The following is a 13,287-nucleotide window of genomic DNA, read 5'->3' on the forward strand; positions in this document are numbered from 1 at the left end:
AGGAATAAGATGCAAGAGCAGTGACTGAAGTCCTCAGTATGGCAATCAAGATGCATGGGCATTTGAGACTCTGCCGAGACTGTATACAAGCTCATTCTCCCTCACCCTTGTCCCTCTCTGAATAACAAAACCCAGTCCCAAAAAAAAAGTCAGGTTTTGAGCAGATAGAGTTTTCTGATCTCTTCCAGTTCTTGAGGTTGTTTTATGAACATTCCTGCAAAGAAATAACTTCGTTTCAACCTATCTGGTTGAATATAACTTGTTAATAGAGAGAGATTTGCTGACAATATGCAGTCAACTCTTGTCAACTTTTCGACAGGTTCCTGCCCCCAGGGAGCCATTTGCAGAACAGGGTTAGTTAGAGTTGAACACTGAAGCTGATAATCCAGGTTTTCTATGAAACTATACAAGTACTGCCACTTTAATTTTACTGCTGTTTTGCAGGTTTCTCATGACACACCAAAAAAAATGTTAATGCACCTATCTATAAAAATGCAGCCAACATGAATACATGGCATTGTGAACCAAACCACAGCATGTGTCTTTTTATATTATGAATACACAGATCTCTACCAATATATTCACTCCAGCAGGAAAAACAGCAGACACCTCCTTCCACAGAACCAGCACAATTAAAACTTCACATCAGCAGTTTGCTTGCAGCAAATTACTTGAAAACCCTACCACCGAATAATGAGGTCCAGAGAAGTGGTACACTGGGAGAGGAAAAATTATGACACTTTATCCTCTCCAAAATAAAGCCAGCTCAGAATCATACAGAAAGCAGTTCACCAGATGAGCCAATTACATAGTCTACTTGCTGAACACTGAAAGTCACCTCCTATCTTTACCAGAGCAATGTGACCTGGGGACACCTGTCTGCTTCTGGGTGTAGAGCAGGAAGAGCGTGGAGCTGTTGTGAGCTAGATCTGTGCCACCAGGACGTTCTTCACAGAAAAGTCACCCTCCTCTGCCTTCAGTCACACCTTTCATAAACTCATTGCACATAGATCCTCTTTAATTACTACTCCCTGCATACCTATTTCTGCTTAAGGTAATAAACAACAGGAGAACACCTGACACAGCAATGCAGCTGTTCCAAAGCAACTTGAAGGCCACTGTGTAAAATCACAGCTTGACATCAGTAACCATAAAAGGCTGCCAGTGATCCATCTGAAATGTCAATACATAATTTCAAATGTTCTTACTCAGAGCAGCCTGAAACATCCGAAGGCAGGAAAATCAAAGGGATTGCAATCCCATTTTCAGAAAAAAAAGGAGTGAAAATAGAAAGGTAATTAAGTCTTGCCCTAGAAGCAGTCCATTCACATTAAAAGGGTATACTTCAAAGGATGGTGAAGAGGGAGACCGAGTTTCAGACAAGTTCAGTGAGGAACCTAGGACAGAGTGATAGGTCAGTCATGCAGGAAATCCAGAATTTCAAATAAGAAGAGTTGAAAATTAAGAAGATCTAGAAGCCAAAGTAATACTCTAAGCACAGTGCCCACCTGAAGGAAATACATCTAAAAAGTGCAGTATTGGCAAAGCCACTCTCATCCTCCTCTTCTGCGTTTGCTTTGGGACTCATCAAAATATTGCCAATGATAAAAAGACAGACCAGGCAGGAGGTGCAACAGATGTCAGCCTAGAATCCATGAAAGAGATTACAAGTTAAATTCAGTTGTGTTTGGGAAGAAAGATTTCTTCAGACAGTCCCCAGACAGAGAGCAAAGATCTCACGTTGCACTTCCATCCTACTGTGATGGTGTCATCATTATTGGTGGCACCCATGGGCTGTCATGGGATGAGCCCCACACTTCTGAAGATATTCTCCCTAATGATGCAATTCATTCCCCTCTTCTGGGAAGTCCCACTCTGCTTATTTTTCCTATCAAGACAATCACAGGAAGAGTAGGAATGTATGTTCTTGACCTCTTTTGGCAATACCCCTTCTCTCTTTGAAAGCAATCAGGGCTGTTGTAATGTCAAATCTATACAGACCAGGAAGAGCAAACTTGGGCCCTTCAACTAGATTGACTAGCTTAAAAATCAAATGGCTTTTCTAGCTCCAGATTTTCTTCTAATGAGCAAGAAACCTTCTTGATAAAAATCGTACACATTAAATATCCAGAAAATCAAAGAGGAACTTTCCTTTGGCTTATTTTCACACTGGTTTCTATGTATTTCCATGAAGTTTGGTTCACATGTCCAGGATCCAGCTGCTGTATGAGTCTTCTGTGGGTAGATTTGTAAAAGGATGAAAAAATGGGCATCAAGGAACTGAATACCATGCAAAAGTCTCTGTTTCAGGTAATACCACTCTAATAGTTTATATTGGCTGCCTTTTTTATCTCTGTCTGAAATTATCTTTAGCTTTCATGTCTGATTGATGATACAGAGTACTTCTGGATCACACAGCACTGTCTCCTATGTTGCAGAGGTATTTTTATATTGAAATTATACTGAAACAACAAGTAAATCTCCCTTAGAGATTTACAATTTTACAAGTACATCTTGCAGAAAAAAAAAAAAAAAAGGATACTGAACTTCATGATCTCTCAAGGTACCTCCCAGCCCCCTAACATTTTGTGATTCTGTGGAAAAACAGAACATACTGTCAGAGAATTAAATAAATGTCTACAATTTTTTTAAAACTAATCTTTGAGAACTTGGAGAAAAAATAATTTACATTAAATATATGTATCCATATGCAGAACATGTATTCTCTGCTGTATAATCTAGGAAAATATGTCTTCAATGAAGCCTCATCCAACAGTTTTAATCACAGCAGTACTTTTCTTCCTGCTCTTGTTTTGTGTTTTGACATACAATATTTTTTCCTTTCATGAGAATACGTATTATTGAACACTCTGAAAAGTCTCTAATAGTTTGCTGGGGTTTTTTTGTTTGGTTGTTGCTTTTTAGGTGGGGTTTTGGTGGTTTATTTTTGAGTAGGGAGACTGCTAGAAGACATAAGAAAGCTTTAGAAAGTGAACTTTCCACTTACTATTGACCAATTATGTAAAATTTCATCGAATTTGAATTGTTCATTCAAAAACCCCTCTTTACATCAAATTCACCATTCTCTTAAAACAATACTTCAAAATATTACTTAAAACCTTCAGCCTTTTGATCCACTTTCATAATGGTTAAAAGAAAAATTCACAGAGATGAAAAACACCTTAATGTAAGAAGATGGTGACCACAGAGCACATCCTGATTGAAAGGCAGATGAATAGGCTTATTTGCTACTTTTATCCTCAGGCTTCATTTCCAGAGTCCCCCAGTTGCAAAAGGGGATGAAAGGAAAGGGATAGATCCTACTCAGTGATTCTCCTCTCAAGTTCTTCACATGGGCTGAAGACTCAGACAGCCTTCATCCTCAAACTACACCTGTCCTTGCAAATGCAGGAATAAATGCACACCTCTGGAAGGGAATATTGCAGGTATTTCAACACAGTGCAACATAACCACTGTACTACAGCAGGAGTAAACCTAATGGGTTACTGGTGAATTTGAAAATTAATAGGTTTTTTACAAGTGCTGATACCAGTAGGATCAGCTTATATGTTTTAGCTGGAAGTAGATTTTAAAGATATGCTTTTTAAGCTGAAAATCCACAGAGCTTTTGGGGTGGTTTTTTTCAATTCTTTTTTTGTGTTGGGTTTGTTTCTTAAACATTTCACAACTAGTTTTATTTCTGTTCCCCTCTGCTAACAAATTCGGCTAAAGGAATATAACAGGATACATTTTTTTACTCCCTTTTCTGAATTATTTTTATCTGCTTGTTTCTGATACTCAGTTTTCTCAAATAATCTTCCCCCTATTTTGTAAAAAGCAACCCATACAGCCCATTCTTTCATACAATAAGAGACTGAGGTTCCAATTTCCCAAAATGTTATTTACAACATCTCTCTTTTCCTTAAAAACTTCAGTAGTCTTTTAGTACTACATCAGTTCCTTAGGCCTCAGTTAGGCTGGGGCTGTGATCTATGAAAACACACAAATGCAGGGGTTTCATCTTTGAAGTGGTCACTCAGTATCACCCAATAAAAGACTATCAGAGAGGAAAAGTGCTTTTGAATATTTCCTCTTTTCCATGTGGTGCAGAAGAACACCAGATTTGCTTAGTATTAACACACCCTTCAAAGCTACAAAAGTTAAAACATTTCTTCATGCAGTATATACTGAAACAATTGGACAACACTTCAAAGCCTTTGTTTTTAAATCACCACCATTCAGAGAAAAAGTATTTATATAACACTGTCAAAGGAAAATTTTTTTGCAGCTAATCTGACAAATTTTTGAAACAGAGGATAATAAAAATCTATTGTATCTTGTTTATTTTCTGAAAAAGTGAAACAAGATCAGATCGGGCAATTTTAGCTCTGAAAAACCACAAAAACATTCACATCATTTATATGATTTCAGTGTTGAGTATTTAACAGCTCCAAAAAAAGAAGGGAACAGAATAAAATTAAACAGGATTTCCAAAAGAGTGCAAGAAAGAAGCAGTAAAGGCCAGATGCTTAACTATCAAGTTCTAAGACTCATAACCCACTGCCAGCCAGGCATGTGAATGAGAAATACTAAAATGTACTCATCCATAAACTCATATGATTGAGAAACAGAAAAAGTTTAAGACCATGTTCTACCCAGAAGCCTCTTACCAACGAGAAAAAAATTGTTACTGCCTATTGCTTGGCTGGTGGCAAGCAATCTTTTCAATAATTCATTCAACTACCCCTGACAAGTTTATGTGAGCATTTCCCACTAGTTTGGGAAGTATTTAATCATCAATCTTTAGCATTCCTTTTCTTCTGTCTCAACTGATCTGCAAAGAGAAGTAGATGCATCCATCCACATAAATGCCTGCTCTTTCCTGAATCACCTTCCACCTCACTGTGTTGTAATGGCCAAAAAGCTACAGAAATAGTTAAATAGAAGGCTGGAAACCACAGCAAAACTCTTGTCCCTGCTGCTCATGGCCCTGGCCTTGTATCAGTACTGCTTTTTTCCCTTTTCTTTTTTTCCCTCCAGATATGTCCCAGAAACATAATAATATTTAGTCTTTTTAAGATATATTATCAGGTTTTCAAAGTAAAGTAATTTATTTCAGTGTATGTTATGGGCTGGATATCCAAAAAAGCCACTAACTGGGTGAGATAGAGAAATGGGCAGCATACAGGGTGAAAAAATGAAATTCAGGGACATGCTTGAGTTTAGCAACACAAAAAGTGTTGACACCCACAACAAAGAAACAAGCTTACCTTGGACAAGCCCTTTTCTATATAAAAACAGTCAGATCTACATTGACTCTGATGTCAGTGTTTTCCAAAACTTGAGTGACAGGCACGTGCCATTTAAAATCAACCTAGAAAACCAAAATGCTAACCTTACTTTTTAGAACTGAACATTTGCACTTGGAGAGAATATTCAGGAGCTGGAGATTTGGGCAGTTTGAAAAGCAGAGTGACCACCACTTAGTTGGGGAGACCTGCCAAGCATCTTTCAGGACTGAGACTGGATATAAGGTCAGCCACGCAGATGCCCTGGTTTCTGAACTGCCCATCTCAGGGGTTAGCATGCATCTCATCTTCAGAAAGAGAACCAGCTTAGTCTCAGGCCTTTTCAGACCCTGGTGATCAGTCTGTAGTCAAAAGAATACTCACAGACACAGATATATAGAATATCAGGTGCAGGTAATACCCAGTGTTGCTCATGCTCGATGAAATAAGAAATCAAATATCCAGTTTATATAATTATTTTCAAAATGTTTTTTGTAACCCTGAATAGCCTATAGCATTTCAAAACCTTGCCTCATCCCTAGGATGATTACTTACCCTTTATATTTTGCAATTCCACAACAAAGAGTTGTAGTTCACATAGTTAAAACCAACAAATACAAAATAAAAAATATACAGCTTTGTTACAAATGTTTCATCTCTATCTAATCTTGTAGAGACTGCAAGAAAAATAGTGAAGAACAACAAAAACATTAGCATGCCACTTAAACACTCTCTGGTGTGGGTATCCAAACACATTCACTGTCATTCTATGTAGGAACAGAAAATATGACTTTCTTCACAGCCATTCAACTTCCACTGGACTACATATAAATTGTACAGCTCTTGAAACATGAATTCCTATTGAAATCAGTCATTTACTATTATTGTATATTCAGATTTTGTCAGTCAAATACAGTATACAAAGATATAATTTCTGAATGGAGCATCAAAAATAGCTTTTATTCTTTAGCTCCATTTTTTTTTTCCAAGTGGTTTAAGCAGATCCCCTGCATCACTGAGATTGACTTCTGAAACAAAGGCAAGAATATCAACAACTCTACCACTTGCATACAATTTTCTACATCCTGAAAACAGTAATTTACATGGAAGCAAGACTGAACAGTTATGACACAGCAGAATAACAACTGCTTGGATGTTTAAACTGTGCTTTTCCTGCTTTTGAAAGTATTTTGGCTTATTTAAAGATGAGATTACATTGTAAATTACTGAGGTTTAGAAAGATTGTTTTTAGCAGAATCGTCAACATTTTTGTAACTTTTAGGAGCAAGAGCTTAACTATTACATTATGAAGGAAAAAAAAAAGTTAAACTTACTTCCATCTTCACTTAATTTCTGGGACAAATGCAAACAGATCTGAGTCTCATTTCAGTATTGCAATTTGGAGTCAATGGTCACACTAGTGTACAAAGGTCTTATTTTGAGAAAAGCTTTGCAAATGCTACATTTCTTGGATAAACACATAAGGGATATGGAGCCCCTCTACAAGACACCCCAGTTTAATGTAGTTAACAAGTAATTAAAAAAAAACAAACCAGCACCACAGCTATATTTTGTTTTAAGCACAGTCTGCATTTAACAAGTCCAGAAACAGTTAATCTACATAGTGAGAAGAGCTGCAACCTGTTCCAGATATTACTCCAGTTAATGAAGTGAGAGGTTAAAGTAAACCATCTAAACTATAGTTTGTCATGAAACTGTGTTCCAGAATAATCTACTGTAAATAGAAAGATAACAACTGAGGTCCTGTAAATGATTCTGTTTAATGGGTTCATACAAATTGTTTTTAAAAATGTAAGTGGTTGTAGGTTGTCCAAATTTTCAGATTTATTAAAAGAGAAGAATAATATTTGGAACCATGTCAGAAGCAGGAAATAAACACAAAGAATCTGAATAGGTTAGGACAATAGGGACTGAGAGATCATGTGCAGTGTCAAGAGATATGATATAATGCCTTTTGGGAGGTCCAGCAAAGGATTAAAAATAACTCAAGTTTGACAGGTCAGAGGGAAGATGAATCATGGATAATGACAAAAAAGGAACAGCATGAAGACAGGATCACAGAATTTGTGTCCCTCAGCAATAAGAAAGTCAAAAAAGGTCAGTGTAGAGTTGGTAGGTGAATCAGCCACTTATACTGCGTATTCTCATCAAATAAACAGTTTTCAACTTCTAGAAGAGCAGTAAAATAACAGGCTTCATATAATTGTAAAAGGTAGACATGACTTGTTTCAGACAATTAGTCTTCACTCTTAGCAGAATTTCCATCCTTTTTTGCTAAAACTGCATTACACAGCTGGAGAATATAAGTGTCAAAAATCATAATCAGGAAACTGGCCATTGGCTACCATAATGCATGTACCAGTGGTAATGGCATTGCAGTGCAGTTTCTCTTCTCTCTTTTGGCAGACTACATATTTAAAAGACTTTTACAAAATATTAAGTGTTGTGTATAGTCAGATCTTTTAACATTAGAGTTTTTTAGTGACAAGAAAGAAAGAGGGGAAAGGAAACAGGCAGTTTCACAGAAGCAACAATACAAATTGAAATTTTGAAACAAATTATGAAAATGGAAATGTATACTACAGAGTATGTAAAGCAACAATTAAGGTGTCAAAATTTCACAACTGGGAGATAGAAACCTCATCTAGTAAGACCCTCATGTTTTCAAAAACATACTAGTGTGGACAGAGACACAGACTTACATCCCCTTGAACTTCAATCTGCTTCAGAAATTCTTCAGTCAGGCTGGAAAATGGCTATTTAAATTACAGAGGGAGTAGAAAGCACTGAAAGAAAGAAGAAAAAAAAAAAAAAAAAAAAAAAACTAAATATAATTTGTTTGTATAAGCAATGCATTAAAATGTAGGAAAGGAGTCATGAAAAAGGAGCCCAAACAAAACCATGCCCAGAAGCAGAGAACTGAAGTACTGTGTTGTGATTGCTTTTCTGAGCTGAGATTGTATTGAGTGCTCTAACTTCAGGAATTAATTTTTTTTCAGACACTCATTGACAATGGCTCTCTGAAATATTGCAGACCTTATGACATAAACAACATGCATGAATTCTGATCAGTGAATATTTTATTTGCTGTCCAGCAAAAAAGGCTAGAGCCCTACTCCTGTCCCTCTACCATTAAACGTGCAGCAAAAGTAGAATGCCTTGAATATCTAAAAGCCAAATGAAAAATTAAGATTTTTTCCTTCTTCTTGTCTTGTTTGCTTTTTACCATTTTCTATATGCCTTAGGTTATATTACTGTATTCCACTGTAATTTTTCTCAATAGCTATGTTGTAAAGTCATACTTCTGCCACATACGACTATTTGTACTTAATATAACAATTAAAAACATTTCTGATTATTAAATCATATTTTTTAAAAAAACTCAGAACAAATCTTTCAACTGTTAAATCACATTTCAAAGTGAACAGATTTTCCTCAGAATAGAAAGATTTTCTTTTCTTTTTCACTGCTATGTGAATTGTTTAGTTTGTGAGTAATGCAAGTTATCTGTCTGAAGTAATTTGCAGTCACAGAAATCAGATTCCATTGAAAGAGAGATAAATTCTCTTTACATCACTTAGTCATTAAATACATTCAGTTTTTACTTTGTTTCAGACTGTTGAAATTTATTGACATTTTGAGTGCTCCCAGAACATGAAATAACAGCTCCAAGATCAGTTTCAATAGGGCAGGCTAGTTCAAAATCACAAAACTTATCTATTAATGATCAAAAGAGAGCTTTTGTTTTGAGGTACCTGTAAGCTCAGTTCAGGCAAACTACACTTGAGCCTGCATTTAAAAGAGACTGATCAGGAAAAGCAAATTTGCCAATAAAAACAGATTGTTAGAAAAACCTCTAAAATAGTTTTTCTTGTTTCTGGTGTGAATAACGCATGGCAAAAAACTCCAGATAAATATCTTGTGTTATTACAATGAAGAATGTATAAAATCTTTAAGTGAAGCACTTTATATAAGAGCACTTATCTGTTGGATTTTTCACTTCCTTCTGCTTCATTCAGTACCTTAAAGGCATTTGCAACTCCTTTCACAACCAGCCTCAGAGAGAACTTTGTGCTTTTCCATACATTATATGGTATTTTGCAATAATTTAAGCAAATGTTCACATTACAAAGAATCAGTTAAGTCTTCTTGTACAAGAAAAAGAAAATATCTCACATTACGGCTATCTTCTGCATCTCTCCATCAAACTGTAGTGGTCTCTGCTGCTAATACCTGAAAAACTAATTCTGATGCATTTTTTATGACTAAAAATTATTGAAGTTTAGGCAGATAACTGTGAAAATCAACAGACCACAGGTTTTTCAAAAATCTGTATTTCTGAAGAAAAACAGGCAAACTAATGCTTTCTCCCAACCCTAGCATATAGGTTAATCGACAATGTTACTTTATTAAATTTTATTCAGGCAAAAGTATTTTCAGTTAGGGGGGAAAAACCAAACTTCAGTACTCCATCCTTACAGGTGATGTGATAGCCACAAAACCACATATGCACATTAAGGTCATCTGCCATCCTTCCTTTCCAGGGAAATTTCCAGAGTAAAGCATAGTTTTTTAATTTTTATTTAAATATTCCACGATACTAAAAAAAAAAAAATTAGAAAACTATTATGGTACTAAGTATTGCAGTATTGTTAAATTTGCTAAGAATAAAAGGCAATTAATTATAAAATAAGGCACTATCACATGAAAGCAGATGTTTTTCTCTCTCTGAATTACTGTCCTGCTCTTGTGATATTTCACGTTTTCATGAAAGTTACTAGACAACATGGCTTCATAATCCCTTATACTTTTCACAGTCCCTAGGAAAATTATTTTTATATCCCCCTAAAATATCCATGCTATTTTGCTTTAAGTTTCCTTCCTCCTGAGTAACTGGAGGAGGGCACATCCTCAGAAGCTCTACGTTCCAATAGAGTACCTTGATTCATTGACAGAGAAGAAACAGAGACAAACATTAGCTGAAAATATAAAAGCAGAAAGAAGTTTTTTTAGTTGCTATTTGTAGAGAGCTATAGCTACAAACATTCAAACTAGGAGTTACAGTTCATCTGCAAGGAAAAACATCCAGACAGACCTCATGGCCATACCCTTCACATAGTCTTTGCAAGGGTCCATCCAGAGCTCCAGCTTCGTTCTGTGGTGCAGAAATGATCAATAGCACTCTTATGTCTATGAATTTTGTGTTGAACATGGCTCAAGTGGGTATTACTTTCAATGACCTATCAACATATAACTTCTTTACTTCCTCTGATGTTAAATCAAAACTTGGATCTGGACCCAGAAGAAATAAGCTTGTAAAATAGCTGAAAGCTAAAGTAATATTTCTTTTTAAAATATAACTCTTATTGACTGGGGGGAAATAAAACACAATATGAATCAATTTGTGCCTGTTATGACTGTGCATTTCAGTGCTGATACAGTACAAGATAAGCCTAAATGGTAGTTGAGGATAATTTGTGATTTTAATTTTTGTGGGGCTTTTTTGTATAGTCCAGGGGTCACGTTGCATTTTAGTTTAAATTCACAGAACAGGAGACTTGAGTAGCCTCAAATATTTATATTTACCTGTTCAGTTTCTCCTACTTGTACAACATGACAATTTCATAATACTGAAGGAAAAAGGGCAAAGCAGAACCAGTCTGTCTTTTCCAGCTGTGATGGTCTGACAGTGGCTGGCTACCAGATTCCCATCCAGTTGCACTTTGACTCCCTCGTCTCCACATGACAGAATGCTTCCTCTCCATGGGCTACAGTGCTTCAGGATCCTCTGGTGAGGGATCTCCAGACACCACTGTTCCCTCAGGCCATCTCAGTCTGCTCCAGCATAGAGTTCTCCACAGGGTTCAGCCTCTCTGGTCCTCTCCACGGGTTGCAGGGGAATCTCTGCTCTGGTATCTGGGACATCTCCTCACCTCCTTCCCCCACTTTGGTATTTTCAGGCCTGTTTCTTACACTCTCCCCTTCTCCCTCCAATCCTTGGCAACATTTTTACTTTTTTACATACATCTCTACAGAGGCTGATAGGCTAAGACATGTCCTGCAATGGGTCCATCTGCACCAGATGTATCTGGTACAGTGTAGCCTCTGGGCTCTCTTCACAGAGGCCACCCCTGCAGCCCTCCTAGATGCCAGCAACTTGGCCCTTAGACCCAGTATATCACCTGTCCTGGTTTGGGCCAGGATAAAGGTGTTATTCGGTTTAATCGCCGGGCCAGTGTTAAACCGTGACAATCACCATAAGTATATTTCTGGTTTTATGTCAGTATTATTCAAAAGAAAGAAAATCAGGAAGGAAACAGGGGGAAGAGATTAGTCTTTTAGCTCACCCTGAAGCTACAACCTTCACCCTAAATGCAGATCCATTTACTTAAGTTCCACCTGGTCTCAAGCTTTCATTACCAACTGGAGTTTTGAACTGTAGTGGTAATTTCATGAGAAGAGTTAGCATTAATATAGGAGCAAGGAATAAACAAAACTTAAGCTTTTTTTTCATTCCTGCTTCTTTCAGGATTTTCTGCACTATTTGATGTCATCTTTTATTTTACAAAACAAATTGCCCCCTTGCTTTGCCCAGGATTGGCTACAACTAACAAAGTGCCTGAAGCTGTACATATACATCTGCAGAGACAGCTAATGAAACAACCAGAATACCAATAGAAGTTTCTGCATTGGTGTGGAGCCACTTGTTGTCTTGAAAATTTGAATTGGGGTTTTTCTGAGAGTTTGATTATGGATCAGATTAAGGCACTACGTTTAAACAATTTTACCCAGTTATCTAGAAATTTGGGAGTAAGAATTTATTGAAAGTACTGGGAGGGAGGGCTAGTCAGCAGTTTTGACTATTAAATTCTGCCTCATATCATGACACTCAGACTGTACAATCCTGTCCCTTGTATAAATACAAAAGAGGATGCAACATGGGAAGTTAAAGACTAATCCCATGAGAATTACTGGAATGACTTTGAAGTGAATAGAATTGACAACAGATGAAAAATGAACCTAAACTTTAAAACTACAAATTAGGTATACTAAAGAGTGCTCCCATTTTATTGTCAGTATACAAGCTGTTAAAAAGAATTACCACTTATATTGCAAGGGATCATGCGCTCTTTTGTCCTGTGGGATGCAAATAAGATATCTGTCTTTGGAGAATTATTGAAATCTGATGACAAGAAGCAGATGAAGTAAGATGCTCTTAGCTTAATAATGGCTGTGACACGCATCTGTACAAGAAATTGAAGATGGGTGAAATCAGCCTTGCATGCTGACAGATGAGCCTCAGTCCATTCCAATATGAAATTCACTTTTTTTCATTACTTACTGGAAAAATGGTAAAGAGATCTTGTTATTTTCTAACTCCTTTGAACAGTTGTTTTCTTCAGCAGTTAGACAAACACTAACACTGATAATGCAAAAACTAAGATACATACTGTATAAAAAGTTCTGGGTTTGTTTTGGGTTGGTTTTTTTTAATCTGTTCAAAGAGATTTTAAATAGCCACTTAGCTGCTGTCTTCCTTTCCCATTAGAGCTGGCCAAATTCTGTGCAAGTGATTGCTTTATTGTGGAGTCCAACTTTTGACTCCCTGGTGACAAAAGCCATAGTAGATAAACAGCTGGGGTATTCTCTACACTCAGAGATCACCTTTGCCAAGAATGCTTTTGACTGTGAAAGCAAACACACACACAGAGACACACACACCAGGGAAAGACTGTGAAAATCATCTATGAAAAGCTGTATACAGTCTTTCTTTTAGGATTCGCTGTCATGCTTATGACTATACTGTAGAAGCAACTCATGGTGCACAATTGAGCTTAGCCCCACAGCACTGCCAATTACAACTCTCTCAGTTATGCAGGGAAACAACCAAGCAGAGATATAAAATGAATTCCCCAATATCATAAAAAGCAGCTACAACACAGAGAGAAACAGAAGGTAGTAACATCCATATGCTGAT

This window comes from Calypte anna, chromosome 1, assembly GCF_003957555.1.
Source record: "Calypte anna isolate BGI_N300 chromosome 1, bCalAnn1_v1.p, whole genome shotgun sequence".
Lineage (NCBI taxonomy): Eukaryota > Metazoa > Chordata > Aves > Apodiformes > Trochilidae > Calypte > Calypte anna.